The sequence below is a fragment of the Moschus berezovskii genome, chromosome 4 (genome assembly GCF_049115385.1).
Source record: "Moschus berezovskii isolate FMDL1 chromosome 4, NW_MosBer_1.0, whole genome shotgun sequence".
Taxonomy (NCBI): Eukaryota; Metazoa; Chordata; class Mammalia; order Artiodactyla; family Moschidae; genus Moschus; species Moschus berezovskii.
In genome coordinates, this window is record NC_142463.1 from 79,267,514 (window position 1) to 79,272,698 (window position 5,185).

The following is a 5,185-nucleotide window of genomic DNA, read 5'->3' on the forward strand; positions in this document are numbered from 1 at the left end:
TAAAAATGAGGAAGTGAGGTTGATCCTGTCTTACACTTCTATATTTTTTTCCTGGTGGATCTGCTCCTATATATAATCCTGCGCACATATTCGTAGCTTCAATAAGCCGCTAACTTACTGATAATGCCTTAAGGTATTTAACCCTCCAAGAGGGTTCTGCATTTCTGCATTTTTATCAGAAATCCTAAAAAAAAAAAAAAACTAAATGCTGAAAACAGATGTTGTATGCTGTCTAACGTTCTTGCCTTTCATTTATATTTGACTAATTACTAAGGCTAACCTTGTCTCTCATTTTACAGTGTCATTTACATAATATAAAATTTTGATCATTGCTTAATTTTTATTCATGTTTTGCCTCATTTCACAAAATATTTTTGGAGACTTGTAATAAACACATACCATAAAGTGGTGAGCTATGAATAAATTAAACATCAGGCTCAGAGAAATAAAAACTTGAATAGAAAGTTGTCCCCAGGTATAAAAGCAGAATGCACGTGAACCACTAGAATTGAGTTTCTTTCCAGCACAGTCTAGGGTTCCTGGTGAAAGTGATGAAGGAGACCCGATATGTTGCTAGTTATTCCCTGTCCCCCTCCCCCACTCATCTCCTCCCCAAAACCCAGTTTCCGTAAAGGAGCTTTTCCTACATATGACCCTAGAAAAAATTTCTCAGCTGGATTATAAACTTTTATTATCACATCCAAATCCGCATACCCTTGAAAATAAAGGACACAGAACCAAAGAAAAAATAAAATTTAGCTGAATTAGAATGGAGCACTGGGCAAGGAAGGGACAGTAGATATATCAGACATGACTTGAGAGAACTGTGTCTTTGTTTACTAGTTTATATCTCAGTAACAAATAACCAGGGATTTAAGAATCCTCATTGTGTGCTTCAGAAATAACATGCAATCACCTGATACAGTTGCATCACTTTGGGGGATCATATGAAAATAGTTGAAGTGATTTCACTTGAAAATTCTGTTTGCTGAACTTTGTGATACATGTTGTTATTCTATAGCGTATTTAAGTTGTTCTTTACTGAATTAAACACCTTTATTTAATGGGCCACTGGGGAGATAATAGTTTCTAAGGAAAAGTTTTTTTCAGCATGTTTATTATTGACCTGAAGAGAGAATATATGGATTAAAACTGTACTGGACATGAAGCGGGCAGGGGGAACTGGAACCATGGATGACAGAATCTGGGTCTCATTTCATTTTGACCCTTGATGAAAACAGCCTCTTCATGAAAGTGAAAGAGGAGAGTGAAAAGTTTGGCTTAAAACTCAATGTTCATAAAACTAAGATCATAGCATCTAGTCCTATTACTTCATGGCAGATAGATGGGGAAACAATAGAAACAGTGACAGACTTTATTTTCTTGGGCTCCAAAGTCACTGCACATGGTGACTGCAGCCATGAAATTAAAAGACCCTTGCTCCTTGGAAGAAAAACTATGACCAACCTAGACAGCGTATTAAAAAGCAGAGACATTTCTTTACCAGCAAAGGTCCATACAGTCAAAGCTATGGTTTTTTCAGTAGTCATGTATGGATGTGAGAGTTGGACTATAAAGAAAGCTGAGCGCTGAAGAATTGATGCTTTTGAACTGTGGTGTTGGAGAAGACTCTTGAGAGTTCCGTGGACTGCAAGGAGATCAAAGCAGCCAATCCTAAAGGAAATCAGTCCTGAATATTCATTGGAAGGACTGATGCTGAAGCTGAAGTGCCAATACTTTGGCCACCCAATGCAAAGAACCAACTCATTTGAAAAAACCTTGATGCTGGGAAAGATTGAAGGCAGGAGGAGAAAGCGATGACAGAGGATGAGATGGTTGGATGGCATCACCGACTCGATGGACATGAGTTTGAGCAAGCTCTGGGAGTTGGTGAAGGACAGGGAAGTCTGGCATGGTGTAGTCCATGGGGTCGCAAAGATTCAGACACGACTGACCAACTGAACTAAGCTGAGCTGAAGTGACCCTGTCACAAGTTGTCTGAAACATGTTCACATCCAGTCAAATACATTTCCACCTGTCCATGGGATTTCTCAGATAATTCATCTGAGCTTCTGTTCCTTGCTCTGCTCTGTAGCTACATTGGTTCAACCCTCTCATCTCAGGACCTGCTGCAGGTCTTTTGCTCATTGACCTACTTGGACCCTCTTCTCCAGCTTGACCCTTGGTGCTATTTTCTGGAGATGGGCTGGTGTTCAGTTTGACTCCATGCCCTGAGGCTCTGTGGCAAGGGTGTTCTTGCCCTCTCCTGCTCCTGCTTCCCCGGCTTGGCTCAGCTTATCATGTTTCCTCATGGTATGTAAGTGTTTCAGGGTGTGCTCAGTGTTTTTCCTCCTTTGTGTTTTGACTGGAGTCAAGGGTGAGGAAACCTGAGCGCTGCGTTGAGTTGTTTAACAAAACAAAAAAGCGCAAGGGTATATTCATAATTCATTCATCATTCATTCATTGTCCATTGTGTGCCGGGTACTGAGACCTCTGAGGCAAAAATAATAGACACTGTGTGTCTCCACAGAATTAAATTAACAGCAAAGGAGGAAGTCATTTTGAGGCAGCCTTTTATGTGTGTGATTTACTTATCATTGAGTTACCTAGTAGACATAGTTGATGGGGCATTTAGGCAAGAGTGATAAGACAGAGACGGAGTGTCAGTGTCCTGAGTAGCAGCTATTAATTGCTCTAGCACAGGAGTTGTCAAACTGAGGTGATTTTGCTTCCCTCTCCTGCCCCAGAGACATACAGCAATGTCTAGAGACACTATTGGATGTTACAGCTGAGACAGTGCTTCACAGTGGTTAGATGTCAAGAATGCTGCCAGACATCCTCCATTCTGAGAAAGCAACTATCAAGAAAACTTCCTTTAGCCTGATGTTTATTACTGTTAGTTGCAGCTGACATTCAATGAGGGCTTACTATAGGCCAGGTGTTTATTGTAAACAGTTTAAACGGATTATCTCATTTAATCATCAAAAACTCTATGCTGGATAGGGACAGTGTCAGGGCAAGTGAGAGCTGGATGGGCAGTTGGCAACTCTCTGCCTCTCGGAGGAAAGATAATTAAAAATGGGCAAAGGAGATCCTAAGAGGCAAAATGTCATCACATGCATTCTTTGTACAAACTTGCCAGGAGGAGCACAAGAAGAAGCACCCGGATGTCTGTCAGCTTCTCAGAGTTTTCTAAGAAGTGCTCAGAGAGGTGGAAGACTGTGTCTGCTACAGAGAAAGGAAAATTTGAAGACACGGCAAAGGCAGACAAGGCCCGTTATGAAAGAGAAATAAAAACTTATATCCCTCCTAAAGGGGAAAGAAAAAAGAAGTTCAAGGATCCCAGTGCACCCAAGAGGCCTCCTTCAGTCTTTTTCTTGTTTTGTTCTAAGTATTGTCCAAAAATCAAGCATGACCATCCTGGCCTGTCCATTGGTGATGTTGCAAAGAAACTGGGAGAGATGTGGAATAACACTGCTGCAGATGACAAGCAGCCCTATGAGAAGACTGCTGCTAAGCTGAAGGAAAAGTATGCAAAGGATATTGCTGCATACTGAGCTAAAGGGAAGCCTAATGCAGCAAAAAGGGAGTCATCAAGGCTGAAAAAAGCAAGAAAAAGAAGAGGAGAAAGATGAGGAAGATGAAGAGGATGAGGAGGAGGAAGAAGATGATGATGATGGAGAAGTTGGTTCTAGTGCAGTTTTTTTTTCTTGTCTATAAAGCGTTTAACCCCCCTTACACAACTTCCTCCTTTTAAAGAAAAACATTGAAATATAAGGCTGTGTAAGATTTGTTTTTAAACTGTACAGTGTCTTTTTTTGTATAGTTGACACAGTACCAAATGTGTCTTCAGATAGCCCTGTCCTGATGGTGTTTTCAGTAGTAACTAATCTTGCCTGGTGCAGTATGGGGGTTGTAGATAGGCATGGAAATTTAAAGCAGGCTCTTGTTGGTGCACAGCGTAAATTAGGTATTTATGGGGATGGCAGTTTTTTCATCTTCAGTTGTCTCTGATGCAGCTTATATGAATAATTGTTCTGTTAACTGAATACCACTCTGTAATTAGAAAAAAAGAAAAAATTGCAGTTGTTTTGTTGACATTCTGAATTCTAAGTAAACACAATTTTTTAAATTAGTATTGTCCTTTTCATAGGTCTGAAAATTTTTCTTTTTAAGGGGAAGCTAAGGAGTTGGTGATGGACAGGGAGGCCTGGCGTGCTGTGATTCATGGGGTCACGGAGAGTCGGACACGACTGAGCGACTGAACTGAACTGAACTGAACTGAATCTTTTGCTTATTTTGGATCACATGAATTATTACAGTGTTTATCTTTCATACAGTTAGCTGATAAATAAAAAGTTTTTTTCTACGCACCCTGCATACCCATGATGAAGGTATAAAAGTTGAATTGAGACAGTTTTCATCCATAACTGAAACTTAAATCTTCACCAGTTAATAGCAGATTTCACATAGCCCAGTTACATTTACAAAGTGAAGAGTAATGGGATTACTCGCAGCATGGGATTATTAGAATCAAACATTTTGAAAGTCTGTCCTTGAAGGACTAATAGAAAAGTATGTTCTAATCTTTACATGAAGACTCTATACTCTTTAACTCCCATTACCATGAAATGGCAGTTTTATTTGCAGTTCCCGTGATAAAGACCTGAGAATGCATCCGCAAAAGCGTTAAACTAGAAGGCTGCCATATTTTTTTTGTTGTTTGTCCCAGCAAAGGCTCTGCGGGAAAAAGTGCTGGCTGTAAATGTCTTCTCCTATTTATCTAAATACAGATTGCTTAGGAAACTTGAGACCCTCAGTTAAAGGTATTTTTAATTAACTAGACTGACTTTTAAAATTGTATACCACATTTTAAATCAGGTATATCTTCCTATATTATGGGTTGCCCCTTTATAAATTGAATAGACATGAGGGAAAAAGACACTTTGTATTTCAGTATGAACTATCTGATTTATTTGAATTTTACTTTTGTTTACAAAACTCAAGCTCATTCTTTAGGGTCATATGTTTATCTGCTTAGCAGTTTGGGGAACAATTTGGGAATTCTGTGGCTTTTGAGATTATTGTTTTCTTTAAGTGCCAGTGTTTTAAAATAACATTCTTATAATTTTACATGCTTTTGTGAGGGAGTGCCATTTTATTATAGAATTTTGACTTGGGTTCT

The 5,185-nt window shown here is 39.3% G+C and overlaps 1 pseudogene; it reads left to right on the forward strand.

Annotated features, from left to right (window-relative positions):
- Window positions 1-3,078: 3,078 nt before the first annotated feature.
- On the forward strand, window positions 3,079-3,720 carry LOC129540396 (high mobility group protein B1 pseudogene; annotated as a pseudogene).
- The last annotated feature ends 1,465 nt before the right edge of the window (window positions 3,721-5,185 follow it).